General features: G+C 37.6%; 1 protein-coding gene across 2 annotated transcripts in view; it reads left to right on the top strand.

The window, feature by feature from the left end:
• Positions 1–5,303: 5,303 nt before the first annotated feature.
• LOC103897690 (ligand-dependent corepressor) overlaps positions 5,304–16,028 on the top strand; it is a 51,327-nt gene continuing 40,602 nt past the window's right edge. For both annotated transcript variants that reach the window (XM_019471745.1, XM_009277804.2), the window contains exons 1-3: positions 5,304–5,366; positions 5,782–5,861; positions 15,827–15,959. The gene's annotated coding sequence lies outside the window, so the exon portion shown is untranslated. The remainder of the gene's footprint in view (positions 5,367–5,781; positions 5,862–15,826; positions 15,960–16,028) is intronic.

Raw genomic sequence — 16,028 nt, 5'->3', positions numbered from 1 at the left:
GTGTGTTTTGTGGCTTTCTCCATTCCCCTCCGCCCCCCTCTCAAAGTAGTGTTTAATTGCATTTGCTTTGGTAAGCAGCCTCTGTGACCTGGGCCTTTTGTTATTTACTGTTCTTCCTGTCTTTGTATCTCCTGCAAATTTAGTGACTGCTTTCTTCCAAGTCACCCGCTAAAATGTTAAATGGCATAGGGCCAAGAACCAATACCAGATGGACCTCACTAGCAGTGGTTTCCCATTGACACCAACATTTCAAGAGCTGTCACTTAATCGATTTTTAATCTGTTTTATATGTATTTGGCTGATTGTTGGTTGGTTGGTTGGTTTGGGTTTTTTTTTGCCTGGCTGTGGTTTTAGTCAAAATGTGTTGTGCCAGCCCAAAAATGTTACATAAATCTAAAAATATTATAACAAACCTGTTACTGTTGTTAATCAAATTTTTAGTTTCATAAAAGTCAAATTAAATAAGATACTTTTTGTAAGCCCATGTTGATTGACAATACTTTTGCTGTTAATTCCTCAGTAGTCCTCTGAGCTTTTCCTTGTTTTTGAAAACCTTTACCAAGTTGAGACCCCAGTACTTATCTGTTTAATGTTTTGACATTTCAAAGGGATGTTGGGTTTTTTTTTTCCAGCCTATTGGAACTTTCTTAATATTCCAAGACTTTCTGGAATTAAACACTGCTGCAAACATTCTTTGAGTAACTAAAAAAAAAAAAAAAAAAAAAAAAAATCACCTCCATAGCATTTTAAGACTGTTCACTTACAAATGTTAAATAACATCACCTTGATAGATTTTGCTGAATGATCGTATGCCATTCTATTGAATGTTTGTTAATACACTACCATATTCTTAGAGAATTTTTTTTTTCGTAATATGCATATGTGCTGCCTCTTTGGTTTTATCTTTGCTTACTTTAAAGCTGTGTGCGTATCTTTGCTCTGACCTTTGTAACATTTCTGAATTTTGATTTATGTTCTCTGCTCTGAATCCCCCTGCCCCTCTTCCAACCTCTTGTCTCCTCTTTGTGCTTTCACTCTTAGGCGCATTGTGGTTTTGGTTTTTTTTTTTTTTTTTTTTTATTTTGCTGGGGTTTTATTTATTTATTTATTAAATTAAGAGGTCAGACTTTTTTTCCCATGATACTGTTTTGACGGTTTCTAGTAAAAAGTTCTTAATAGTTAAGAAATTTAAACAAAAGATGTAGACAACTATTGTCTTAATTGATTTGACTCAATTTCCAGCTTTTTAAAGTGCAAATTGCTATGTATTAGGCTGATTGTTTATTATGAATAAATGCTGATGAATCAGTTGTCTTATTGGAGACCAATTGCAATAGAAAATATCTACTATACTTAACCACTGCCCTGGCTAGTACTTATTTAGTCTATTGAGATCTAGCTTACAAATTGATATTCACAGATTAAATTGGTATTCACAGATTAGTTATCAACTCTTCAGCCCTATGTATGTTGTTTTTTATTTCGCTTGTTCAGGGCCCTTGCTATGTTGATTTTTTTTTTTTTTTTTGAGTTTTTTTAACAATTTATGTAATAGTAAAGATGGATTGTAGCCTTTCTTTTTCTTTAGTGCTCTCAAAATTATTTGACTTCTAGTTAGTGGTACAAGCTTTACTGCTTTGACTAGATGTGTGTGTAGGGCTGAATTATGTAGTGAATATTAAAGGGTATGTTTGAGCTGTGCTGTCGCAGGGGAAAAAAGCATTGTTTGAAATGCTAGGCTCTGTGTCAATGGCAGTCCAGAAATGCACCCCTGTCTCCTTCTGAAGATCCTGCATTCCTGTTTTTTAAAGGGGAGAGTGTGTCTTTGACTAATCCATGTTGCTAGAGATCAGCCAGTAAAGTCCTCTCTTGGACTATCAACTTCTCCAATAGTGTTATCTCAAGGAGCCTGGTAGCTACTTAATCATTACAAGTGCTCTCAGTTTTAAGGCAAAAGGTAATAGGAATTAAAGGTTTTTTTTTTTTTTTTTTTTTTTTTTTTTAAAGCTTGAAATTAAACTTTTCTTAAACTGTCAACCAACAAACTATAATTGCAGTTTAAATTTATGACTTAAAATATTTGGTTACAGAAGGGAGGATGAAACTGCCAGAAAAGATGAAAATAAAACTATTTAGGTGCAGACACAAAACTAGTGAAATTTGACCATGCTGAAAACTGCATAGTTAACTCTTCTTTTTTTTTTTTTTTTTTTAAAGTTTTAATTTCTGTGCTTGTTAATCTTAGCATAAAAATGGCACATCCATATTCTGATTTTTGTCAGAGGACATTTTAGAGACTAATGTTTCTTAAATATTGCTTTACTTTTAGAGCTAACAATTGTGAAATAGTAGTAAGTGTGTAACAACCTCTGCATTTAAAAAGTTATTCCACCCTTGCTTCAGTACTAAGGGTTTTCTTTGTTCTTTCTGGGATTCCCCCCTTTTTTTTTTGGGTTTCCCCCCCCCCCCAATTCTTCACTTGCTAGAGAGCCTTCTGAGGTAGAGAAGATGTTTTATACTTTGTAAATGTTGTATTTTTAAAAAAATTAAAACCTTTTTTTCTAAATTCTTACACTAACACCCAAAAGATGTTTTTCCTTGTATAGGTCACCAGTAACATTATAAGGGTTAAATGTATGGCTGCTTTAATTGTGAGGAACGTATCTAAGAGAAAGCTTTAAAATATTGGGCTCTTCATCCCTTTTTCTCTCTTCTGTTATTCCTGCGACTTTTCCACTGGCCCTGCTCTTCAGCTGCTGTGAACTGTCAGACACTGAAAAATAAATGATGAAAATATAGAAATCAGAATTTAGCAGAGGCAGCCATGTTAATTTCTGTTCCATTTGAAATGCAGGAAAATATCATCTGCCAAATGGAAAAGGACAATCGGTGGGAAAAGAAATGTTCTTTTCAAGCTTCTAAGAGCAGTGACAATGGAGAGAAAAAATACTATAAAAAGTAGGCAGCTCCTTTTTCCAAGATTTTGTTTTCAATGTATTATGCATGATTAACTGTACACAGTTGCTCTTTTGGAGTCCTGAATGACTGAATACTACATCGCAGGGCTTATACTGTCTTTACTGCATTGCACTTTGCGTTTGGGGGGGAATAGGTCTTAGCTTCATGGCAGTTTTGCCAGTCTTTAGTATAGTTTTTGAATACATTCATACTTCCCTTATTTGCCTTTTTTTAATGTCAAGCATTGCACATAAGATGTTCTGCTGTTGCTATGCAACTGCTAAATCCAATATTTAATATTAATAAAAACCGAGTGGCATTAGCATCACTGAGAACAGTGGGCTAGCAAACTATGATTGTACAATATCCAAGCTGTAAAACTTGGGAGGGACTTCAGTGTGCAATTGCAGGCATGGCAAACTGTGGGGCATGAGTCATTGGCAGTTACTATTTTAAGAGTGGTGAGTTTGAGTAAAATTTCTGAGCTCTTTTGGTTATTATTTATATATATAAAAATACTTTTTTTTTTTTTTTTAAAAAAACAAAAAGCTAAAGAATGAGGTTGGTTAGCTGTTTTCCTTAAGGTTTCATTTCAGATACAAATTGTGAGGGGTCACTACCCATAAAAGAGTCAACGTTACAAACCTATGGGTCAATACCCTGATTCTCCTATTTTTCTTCTAGGTCAGGTTGGTCGGCCCTTTCCCACTGTTCCTGCCACTTCCTGAAGCCTGAATTGGCTTTTTTTGGAGGCAGTACTACTTCTCTGCCTGACAAGGTGCTGTTCAATGGGATGTTTTTCCTCTTTCACCTTGTTTTCTGATCTCTCCCCTGTTTACTCTCGACTGTTACTTCACCGTCACTCTTTCACCTTTTTTGGGTTTTTTTTTTGGTTTTGTTGTTGTTGTTCTCCACTCGGTCCTTTCTGCGATTAGACGTTTAGTGTCAGCCCCTTTAGGCACTAGACCATCCTGGTGGTATGCCCTGGCAATGCTTTGGCCACTAAGTCATGTTGCAGGCTGCAAACTCTGTAGGGTCCTCCACCTGATGTCTGAAGATGTTAGTGCACTGGCACTCTTGCTGACACCCAGAGGGGTGTAACGCTACTTGTCCTTTCCTTTTTGAAAACTGCTGTCCAAAAGATAACTTTGATATTAGATCTATATTGAGTCAAAGTTACTTTAGAATTATGGCTCTTTTGCAATGTAATAACTGATTTCCTTGATAGCATGAGATCATTTAGATTTCGACTGGTGTCTTAAAATGGCTATTTCAGGTAGTTTATCTGTCCCCGATTCACCCATGCAAGTTTCTCTAAATTTAAAACTGTATTTTTGTGCCTTAAACTTTCGTTTTTCATTTCTTCTTTTGCCTCTCAAAGATTCAGGCAAGTAGGAGATAACTGCCCCTAGCTATATGCAAACTGTTATTAAACCTACAACACAAAAGTATAGGGGGGGGGGGGGTTGGGAATACAGTAAGTTGTAGTCCTGAGTTTTATGGTCATGTTGGGAATACATTTTTATAACCGGGTGGAATTTGTCTGTCCCCCTTAAAGTAGTTTTTGTACTTCTCATATTCACTCTGCTAACCTGTCTTCTCATAGTACTGGGTAGTTAATAGCTCCATAGATTTTACTGCCAGCAGGGGTTTAGTGTAATATTGATTTAACATTTCCAAATAATGGCGGTGGGGTGTAAAGGTTTTTCCTCTTTTGGAATAAACTAAAATTGGTTAGATTTATTTTAAGTGAGGCATAAATCATGGCATTGAAGTAAATCGGACTGTGTATCTTAGAGGCGGATCTGTGATTGGAATTTGATTCCTTAGTGGCATGGCACTGCTGAATCCCTTTCCTTCGAATTTTCTCTTCAAACCTGTAACTCTTCAGGAAACACTGATTCTAATGTTTGCTGAAATTCAGAAAAGTAACTGAATGCCACTCAGATGGAAGAATGTATTTTTTTAATTGGGAAAACGTCCCTTATTTCCGTTCGGAGGCCTAAGCAAGGGAAACTTTTTTTTTTTGTACAGAAATTACCTGGTCACGTTGTAGAACCTACAACTTCCTATTTTCTTTCCAAAATGGTTTATTTCAATGTCGTAATGTTCTTTGTTTTTAACCTAGCTATTTACAAAAGTGCAGGAGTCGGTGGACTCTAGGTTGTGCTATGATTTGTCAGTAGTTCAGTCATCACAATTGACCTGTGCATCTTGTAATACTTAGAGAAAACACGTTGAGCTCTGTTCTTGGAACAGATAAATATAGAACTGCTATTGTGAATATTCTTGTAGTGACGTACTTAATCTAGAAAGCTAACAATTCTTTTATTTGCTTTTAGGGTTTGAAAGTATTCTAGAAGGCCTGTTTGGACCTGGATTATTAAAAGATCTCAGTTTGTTTAAAGGTATTCAATCTCTATTTTTGTATCTTGTTCTGCATTTCTAATGACAGAAGCAGCCCCAGCTCTGCCTCTAGAAAATGTGTGTTACCGTGGTGATTTGTGCTTTTTTCCCCCCTCCCCCAGGCAGTGCTCACAGTTAGTTTCATATTGGCTAAAATTACTAATGAGTGTGCGTTCATCTTTATGTAGCTGGGAGTGTATTTGGCAGTGCTCGGAAAAACAGATTTGTTGTGCACAGATAAAATGTATACAGTTTGGTAATCTGGGGATTTAGAAAAATGGCCGAAATGAAGCCTGCATCCTCAGAATGCAGGCAAGAATGTTGTGAAACAGGTATTTAATTCGGCATTTCTCTTTTGGCTCCAGTTGTGTCGCGGTTTATGAATATGAAGTAATTTGCTATTCCTCTGATTTACAGACTGTGAGCCTGAAGGTGTTTCTGATTGGTCTTTTGATGAAAATTGTCTTTTCTGCTGCCTGAGAAGAGAAAAAGTGAAGGTAACAATGCAGATGTGTGAAGCTAGTAGTTGTAGGGGAGGGACAAAGGGAGGGAGTTTGCTGCTCCTAGTTAACTGAACATAGAAAATCTGCAACCTCCTACCCCTTTCTCCTCCTTTGGAAAAAGGCTTTCTGAATCCAAATAATATAAGTTAATGAAGAGACTTGCTTCTTCTCTGCAACTTTTTCTTTATAGTATGTGATGCGGATTTATTTTTCTGTGCAGTGGCTCTTTCTGTTTGGTGTTTTTTGTTTGTTTTGGGGGTGTTTTTGAGTTCTTTGTAAGAGATCTTGTTGGGATCATGTAACCCTTCCCAAGGGAGCCAGACTTTGGCTTGTGCATGTTTACTACAGTCAGACGCTGAGCTTATCTTCAGTATGGAAATGTGGTCCATTTTAACAACCTAGAGTCTTGTTCTGTATCTTGGAATCTCTTTCCCTGTGGGCTGTATCCTTTTATTAAAGGGCTCATATGTATGGTAGATTTTGTACCGTGCTTGTTTATAACCAAGACAGAGCCTAAACGTGGACAAGTCAGCTTTGCCAACATAATAAACTTGCAGTTTGTTTTCTTAATGAGATTATAGCTATATATGAAACAAAGGCTATCGTGCTATACGTGATTGTTGCTCAGCCCACGTGTTGAAATAATGATTGTTCTATAGCATAGGAAGGAAGGCTCATCTGTCTTGGCAAAACTATTTGCTGGAACTCTTAACTACCGGTTCTTCCTGCACAATGTAGAATAACATGCAGAGTGGATCTCTATCAACTTAGAAATGAAACAAAAGCACCCTTCCCTCCGCAGCAGCTAACATGTACGGCTGCATGGCTTGTTCATAAAGGAAGTACCTTGTTTACGCTGATACTTGCCATGTTGCTGGTTTATGCTTGTTTTTGTTAAGGCATGGGGAGGAGGGTTAGGAACGCTTGCATTTAGAACAGATGTAAGGCATCATACTTTCTTTCATTGAGACTGACAGCAGGTAAGCTGTATGTACGTTTGTGCTCTAAGGAGTTCTGTCTTGTTTGACGTACGTCATCTCATAAAAAGACAAAATTCAGTGTTTAGCACAGTCCTAGTTAAGCCATTGAATTGATTCAGAAATTAATTTTGTGGTGTGGTCAGAGACTGGTCGTAGTCTGGGAGAATCTAACAGTGTATGGGTAGATCTTCAAAATGACTGTTTACATCTCAATCGTCCTCACAGGTCCACAATAACTAAAATACAGCTCCTGAAAATCGGTGATTGTTAGGTGAAGACAAAAACTAAGAACACGAATGTCTACAGTATAGTGCGCTGATTAGGCATGGTCGTCTTGTCCTTTTCAAGCTTCTACACAACTTTTAGTCGGAAGCTGAGATACCGCTATTTATATTTTCATGTACTTTGCTAGGCTTTTCTTTCTAGTTTCACATAGTAAAGCATAGCTCATGATTGTGAGTATCACTGACAAACTGGTGATGTGTTCCTTATGCTAGTGCTAGTTACCATTTACATTAAGGTTCCTCATGTGGTTTCCCATTGTACTGTGTGGTGGCTTTTAAATGGGTGAAAGAAAAGATGCAGATGTGGTGTGCTCTGTGGTGTTTTGGCATCAGGGATCTAAGGAGATTTTAGGATTGTGTACAGATTGACACAGAACGCAGCAGGGGCATGCGGCATCGCTAGGCAGAGGCACTAAGTGAAGGGGAAGGAGGCTGTAAGTTCTGAGCAGGCTGGAGGGAAACGAAAGTTGTTAAAGGCTGTGGTAGTGTCAGTCAGCCACTGTGGGCTCAGGTAGAATAATTTTATAAATAAAACCCAAGCAATTTCTGTCACTTTACATTTCAGTAGTCAAAAATACCTGTTTAAACCGTTTTTCTTACAGCTGATTGATAAACAGGGACAGCAAAGAGAGGTTTGTATATATGCTTGTTTGCTGCATGGCCAGGGATCACTACCTGTTTGAGGGAGTGGGGAAGGAGGGTGAACCAGTTCCATTCAAATCAGACTTGTGACTTCTCTGTTAATCCTGGTGATTCTCCTCATGCTTGGCACAGGGCTTCTTTGGACTATGTAGGATTTTTTTAGGGTTTGGGTTTGGTTTTTTTCTTTTTTTTCCTCCCTGCTCCCCAACCTCTATATCAATTCTGTTGGGTTTGGGTTTTTTGGGGTGTTTTGGTTTGGGTTTTTTTGTTTTGTTTTTGAGGGAAGAATATGGCTCCTTTTAGATCTAGTGAGTTCTTGTATGTCAGCTGAGAGAGATGGCAGGGTGGTAGTGCTTCCTTTCCTCTGTGGGTATGCCAAATTGCTACACCGCTGGCAGTTGCTGATGTCATTAGCTTTGATACAGAGTTAAATGTGACTTTCTTGCAGGAGCCTTCAAACAGTATGGATTTAACAACATCATAATTTGAATTAAAACATCAGAGAATTAATTGTTAAAAAAAAGTTTGTAACTTCATTTGGTATTTAGCCAAATGATGGACAGTCTTCAGCAGATGGACTGAACTAAATTAGAAATGGTACTAGTTTATTTGAAATCTCTTCCATTCAACATCTATAGTGATATCTTTAACTCCCCTTCTTTTTAGGGAGTTGCAGGCTCAGTCTTCTGTAGCTACTAAAACTTGTCTGTTCCTGTACATAAAGCAGTAGCAGTTGCGCTTTCTGTGCCACATCCTCTATTCTGCTTTTTTTATTGTCGATGTGCATCCTCTTACCTTTTTAGGAAAAGAACGGGGCAGGATGGGATGATTTGGGTTTGTGCTTGTACAGTAGTGAGTTACAGAATTAAAAGCTGTGTAATTGATGTTGTAGCTGGGAACAAGATAGCCACAAACCACATATTACAACAGTGTGTGGCTGTGGCTGGCCTTTTTTCCAATGAGTACATCTTTACCAATACCCCCTTTTGGATTAGAGGAATAATTAATCAGTGTACTTGATTTTCACCTTTGAGTGACCTGTAGGTACCTGGTCTGACAAGTTCAAAACCAATAAAAATCTTGAGGGTTTTCTTCTGGATTTCATTTGCCCGTAAGAATTACCTGTAACTTAGGAGATCAGTGGTTGTGCTTAAGGAGAATTGAGTTCTGGACTGCAGGATGAGAATTGGAGGCCGAGATTAGTTTATTGGCAGAGCTGTTTAAGGGAAAAAACCTACACTTGCTCTCCCATCCATTTCAGTGATGTTGGTTCTTGCTTTTACAAGCAATCAGATTCAATTACATGCATTCTTCAAAGGATGGAGAACCATCTGCTGAAGTATTCTGAAAAGATTAATTTATTTGTAGCAGTAGTTCTACTTGCAAATGCCGAGCAAATGCATGGATTTTTTGGCAGTCAAAATACAAAACAGTTTTTGATAGAGAAATGGACTTAAGGGCCTTCATTTGAAAGGGATAATAAAATACAGACAAAGTAGGGAGCTAAAATACTCCCAGACGTTTTTTCCCAAATCCAAAGGGTTATGTGCAATAATGTAAAGCTTTTAGAAATTGGAATTTTTTTTTCCCAATCATATAATGCAGAATTACACAATTGTTTCAGTGTGGTATGATCAGAGAGAATAATAAGTTACCTAAGGATCTGCTATCAGGTTATTAACACAGGTGCCTGCGTGCAGAAATGCATGGGTACATTGATGGGCATGAAAGACAAAAAAGACAAATTTAGCAGCCCTAACTGCCTCCTCATAGTGAGAGGAAGTAGATCGGGTTCTGTGGGACCAAACCCGGTGAGTTCTCACGTGGATAATCTGAAAATGTGGTAATTACCAGTTCCTTGTGGGCTTTATCTTTCACAGGGAAGATTTAAGATAGTATAGTTTGCAAGGTGGTTGGTGGGTTTTTTGTTGTTTGTTTTTTTGGTTTGTTGTTTTTTTTTTTAATGAAGCTTTTCCTTCTAAAAGGTTGTGGTACAGAGAAGACCCATCAATTCAGACAAATTGAATTTTAAGTGTACTTGACTTAACTCTTTTTAATTATCGTTCTTAATTTTTCAGTGTGGCTTGTTAAATAAACTGACAGAGCTATCATTACAGAAGAAATCTGTGGCTCCATGTAGAATGTTTGTATCAAATGAGGTAGCCCATACTGTCATTTGCTCATAGTTGGAGCTCAAGCCTAGTTTAATATTTATTTTTTAAAAAAAGATGCAGGTACATAAGGTCAGAAGAAAGCACTAGTAATAAGAGGGGAAATTGGAAAAAGAATCCTTAAAGAGGATTCAGTTGAGTATATTCATTGGAAAAGAAAACACTATTGTCTAAAGCTACATAAAGCAATTCATATGTAAATAAAAAAAAAGGGGGGGGGGACATGACTAATCTCATTAGTTAGTGAGAGCAGAACAAGAAGGATAATATTACTAAGCATATTAACTATTTTGTAGATATATTTAAGCTACGAAAATAGCAAGAGAGAAAATGACTTCTAGGAGCATACTCTGGAGTTTCATGCTGTTGATGGCAGAAGGTTGAGTCTGGTCTTCAAAGTACCATGAAATACCTGGGCTTCAGTGTAAGGACCTCTAACGATTCTTTCAGTTGTGAAGAAGTGTGGTAGGGTACAGCATGTGAAGGAGTAATTTTAAAATTCAAAGTTACTCTGATATGATTTGGATATTTTTAAAAGCTTGTAAGTAATTGCTTTACACAAACATCTAAAAGGTAATACCACGCCATTACTTGATTATGATTAGTCATAATAACAACCTCTGAATCTGGTGTCCTTTCACTGTGGAGGAACATAAACAATAAGAAATAAATTGTGGTAAGTGTCTGAATAATTCTGAAGAGAAGCTACTGCTATCATTTAAAGTGTTAACTCGTGAAATAATTGAAGATGGCAAAGGAAATACATGAAAATGAGTTGAAGTTGTGGAACTTTTATGATCTTTGATGGCTTTAGAATGTGTTTAAACTGTGTACGGAGATCCTAAGTGTGCTGGAAGGTGCTCTAAAACATTTTTAATGGATTTCATCACTCTAAAAAATTCAAGCATTTAGACTGTCAATTTTGTATTGGGTGGCTTTAAAATAATTTGATATGGAGGCTAAAACCTGAAGAGGCTGTTTGTGATAATCTCCAGCTGTGTTTAGTAGTAATGTGGGGTTACAGTTTTGCTTGTGCATAAATGTGAATGTAAGCATATTGTATTTCCACTGTTTTCTTTTCTCTCCCCCTACTATAGGTAGTAAATGATATTCAGTAGTTATGGATCAGTCAAGTTAAATTTGTTTTGAATTTGATAAATCTGACATCAGTCATCTTAATAAGGAAATATTACAGTTTCTTACTATGGAAGTATGTATGTTCAGTAAGTGAGGGACGTCTTAAAACTAATTAAACTATTTGAATTTTTAGTTGATGCCAAGCTGGGAACAGTTCTAAGTGCTTTAAAGAGCATACTCAGAATTGAAAATTACCTCGATAAATGTGAGAAAGAGGACAGACAGACTTGTTTTGTCAAGTCACAAGTTACAGATGTCTGAAAAGTGATAGCATTGTAAAAGTAGTAAACTGTTTTGGGGGCTATATCAAGAGAGGCGTTTGTCTTAATACCTGGAGAGGAAATTTCTTCTCTTACCTAAATGCTGGTGAAGCCTCAGCTGGGTATAGCATTTTAAGAGAGACGTAAACACGCTGAATAGCATTGCAGTGAAAGCAACAAGAATGACTTGGTCTTGAAGGGAGAAGGAAAGAAGACAAGTCTCTGGTGCCCTTAAGGCTTGTCTACAGGAAATAGTAGATTATTCTCCTTTGCACTGGCTAAGAGTTAAAAAGACTGTACAGTCTTAAGAAAAATGAAGTGTTGGAGAAGAGAACCTAGGGATGCTGAAACATTTCTTTCTTACTCACTGTTCCTGATCTTGCCTTGGGGTGGGGTGGAGGCTGGATTGTATCCCTAGGGTCCATGGGTCGGCCGGTCAGCCACAGGTGGTCTGTGGGAAGCTTCCCTCCGTTTTTTTTTTTTCCACAAAGATGGATAGGAATTATCTCACACTATTCTAGCTTCTGGGCACTTCCCGCTCCACCTGCTTGCGGCCTGTGGCTTAAACATGAAGCTGCTGTTGCAATATCTATACAAAAACAGCCTGCATCATACCTTTCTCTTCATGCCAGAGGTTTAGCATTTAGGAAATGTTGATACAGCAGTTCTACAAGGAGGGTCTCAATGATGATCCAGTACTAGTGCTGACGAGGCCCGGCTGTCCAGGATTCAGTGGTCTCTCAAGGTCATGCATTGACCTTGCATTTTGAAAACCTGAGCTCTGTATTTCTAAGGCTCTTTGACTTAATTATATAGTTATGCTCTATATCTTAACATAAAAAAGAGCTTTAGCCCTTTGGGAGCATGTGCAAACCACTCCAAGTATCTTTTCCTGAAGCATTATTGTTCAATATAGTGGTACTGCAAGTTCACTGATGGGATTCCAGGGATGCTCTGGGGCATGGTTCCCGCCTGAAGAGAAGCACAAAGAGAATAGAATGAATGCTGTGTTATAAATAATATGTAAAAGTAACTGGCTGGGGTTTTTTCCAGGGTATTTGTAACCAATGACAATGCTATCTAAATATTAATAGGTTTTTCTTCTTCCTACTACCTGCGTGTTGGTACTGAAAACTTTGATGTGATTCAGGACTGTAGAGTGGGAGGATAAGACTGAAGATAGTCGATCCAAATAATGGTTATTGGGAAGAAATGGTGGAAAACATAAAAAACAAACAAACAAACAAAAAACCCCAAACCACCCAAAAAAACCACACAACACCAAAATCCAGAAAACCAAACACACACCCCCAAACCAGACAAAAAACACCCCCTTTTGGAAGTTGAGTTTGAATAGCAATCACAACCAAATATTTACTGTGGAAACTTGAAGTTTCCTTCTAAGGGTGAACCAGCTGCAAAGACTGCTGGAATAATTGTGACACAATTGACAAGAAAATAATTTAAAAATGCAATAAACAGTAATCTCTCCAGTATATTTTGTCTCGTAGTCAATGCTGTACTGCAGATGCCGGAAAATAGCTGAAGATTTTTTTTTTTTCCTATGCACAAGGTTAAATCTGACTCTTTTATATAACTGTATTCTTTACGTTTTGATGTCTTAGCATGGACATTGGTAAAAACCATACATGTAAAGAGATGCATGCTCCTTAGTTTGAGGGGTAAGAACTAAGCACTGCCATTGCCTTGGTATTCCCCTCTTCTGAATGCAGATCAAATGATCCTTTATTCAGCCATTCACCAGTGTAAGCCACTTACAATTTTTTTTCTGGCTGATCCCTTTTTCGTCATTCCTTCTCTGTGTAGAAAATGTACAGCTTTAGTTAGCCTAGGTAGATTAAATTGTACTCTTTATACATTACCTTTATATGAGTAATGTAAAGTACACTTGTTTATGGTGAGGCATGCTGCCGCTGAACTCGGTTTCCACCGAGTTGCTAGGCTAGTACTTACTATGTATTATCTCAGTTGCAAAAAGTACTAGGAAGATTTGAAATGCATTGTGTTGGCCAAGGGTTATTTTTATTTTAGGCCTCTTCCAGAGCTATAGTCTGTCAAAGGGCAGAGTATCGGATCAAGTTGAAGGGGTAATTATTTCCTTCAATTCTTTGTTTGTCCTTTGAATTAAAAAAGTTTTTTGCAGTGGCTTGTGGGACTTTAGCTAGAGGATGCTAATTAACTAATGGATCTTATCTAGCTAAATCTCTGTGCATCAGTTTGCAGGGATTCCTTTTAATTTAAAACTTAAAGGAGTTTGTCTGTAAATGCTTTTAGATGCTCCAGTGATTGTTCCAACACTTCTGTATGCCTAGATTACTTCTGTTATTAGCTAATTTGCACAAATGTCTGCTTTTTACACAAACTGATAAGCTGAGTTTACAATTATCCTGATAATGCCTAAAAGATAATGGAGTTTGACTCAGAATGGCTGTCAATAACTAGGACAGATCCTGCATTAAACTTCGTCAGATGCAGAAACACAGTTTCAAAAAGAGGATGCAAGTATGTTCTATGAAGTCTCACCTGAAGAGTAACTCTTATAAAAATATTTGGCTTATTGTCCACAAATATTTTTATTGTGAAATCCTGTACAGATACTTCACATATTTTAAGTATCAGAATGGTACAACTGCATTTTCAGTGTGTTCATAAAGTGCCAGTGAACCGCGGGAGCACTACTACTGGTTGCTGGTGCAGGAGTACCTGGCACAGAGGTGAACGCTTTTATTATAGTTAACCCATCAGTTCAAATTCGTATTCTTAAAAGACTATCTCAAAAGCGCTAATCTTTCCTCTGAGAGCCAGCAGGTTTGAGAGCAAGCCTGGAATCTCTCTGGTATGGAAAAAAGGGTCAGTCACTCTGTGAGGTCTTTAATTCTGCAGACTCTTACCTTCACAGCAAACGTGTTGCTTTACCCACGTGTCACCTCTGTCATCGCATGCTCCTCATCTTTTTATTTAGCATAAAATACTGTTTTGTCTCTATACCCTGTCTGAGATGGTATCTCTTTACTTTTTTGATAGATACCCTGTCTGAGATGGTATCTCCCTTTACTTTTGATAGAGATGGTATCTCCCTTTACTTTTGATAGAGATGGTATCTCCCTTTACTTTTGATAGAGAACTTTTGGAAGCTGTTGAATTACAAATCTGAGGTGAGAGCCCATGTTGTTCAGGCCAGAGTCCAAAGCATTTCATATTATTACCCTTTGCACGTAGTTCATGTGACTGCTGTGTTTGTTAATTTACTATGGGCTGGTTATGTAACCCTGCTTCATTACACCTCTTGAAGTTGAGACGGCACAAACTTAAGAATGGCTTCTTCTTTTCATTTATTGTGAATTATAAATGAATTGCCAGTTCTTTCCTTCCCTTCTAGTCCCATGAGGATGTGAACCTGAAATCGACGTGTACAGTAGAGGCCAAAAACCCAGATGTAGCCTAGATATTATGGTAATGGATACTTTGTAAAGGTTAACAAAACAAAACACTCCCTAACCCCAGAGAGTGATTGTGTATGCATTCCTGCAGTAGGTAAATACAGGTAACTTTAATATAGCTTAAAATGAAAGTGGAGGGAGAGGGCCAGGAGAGAGATTGTTCTCCTAAGCAGGGGCAAGGCATTAAACTGAAGGAAATGAGAAAAGGGGGATGGTGTTGGGGGGGGGGGGGGCGGGGGGCGGGTGTGGTGTTGTGTGTGGAATCCAAGCATTTAGATTTCATATTTTTGTAACCATTCTTCTAGTTTGGGGGGGGTGTGGTGTTGTGTGTGGAATCCAAGCATTTAGATTTCATATTTTTGTAACCATTGTCTTCTAGTTTCTTGAGTTGTATTTAAAATTAGTAATTTATCTTGGTATCTCACACAATTTAATTATCCTAGTTAAAACACTTGTTTTGAAATATTCTTGAGATAACTCAGTTGCTTCCGGTTGCAAGAGATAGAATGAATTTGAATTCATTGCAGGTGTTATAAGCAGCTAACTTAAGTTTATTTCACTTAAAAGCAGCTACTACTGAGCCTTTTCACAAAAGGACCTGTTGGTTGCTAATGCTTGGTCATTTATTGCTCAGTTCGCATGAACGCTGTGTAGAGTAAGGAGAACTTTCTGTGTTTTGCCTTCAACAGTTATTTCTTGGAACTAAAAGTAATAGCCAAAGAACAAGTGCTAGATATGAGATTTGCAGCCAAATGTTGTAAAATATCTAAATCTTCTTCTTTACAGTGGGCTCTTATTTCCCATAATGTTATCAAATCTTACAGGCTTCTGCTGCATTTACAACAAGAAAACAGGACAAAGTACAATGTTCTGGAGCAGTCAAAAATCAAGTTGTGATTTCAAAAGATTCAATTCTTTGCTGAGTACCTAACAAAGTTTTGAATTTAGTAAAGTATGTAATGACTAAGGAACTTTATTCATTTTGGATTCAGGAATATCTTACAAATATTAAATATCTTTGCAGGAACACTTAGTCAGTCTGGATGAGCCAGCCTCGGAAGCTGGACAAGAAGCTCTGCTTAGACAAGAGCAAGCAAAAATCATTCGTTTTGAAAGGCAAGCGGAAGAGTTCCTCAATGCAGTCTTTTACAGAAAAGGTTGGTTTTAATGGGGGGGGGGAAAATGGTATCTCTCCCTGGTCTTTTTGCATGCAATGCAGGTATCCA

Source organism: Aptenodytes forsteri, unplaced genomic scaffold (assembly GCF_000699145.1).
Source record: "Aptenodytes forsteri isolate BGI_AS27 unplaced genomic scaffold, ASM69914v1 Scaffold15, whole genome shotgun sequence".
Taxonomy (NCBI): domain Eukaryota; kingdom Metazoa; phylum Chordata; class Aves; order Sphenisciformes; family Spheniscidae; genus Aptenodytes; species Aptenodytes forsteri.
This window is presented reverse-complemented; position numbering and strand designations above follow the sequence as displayed.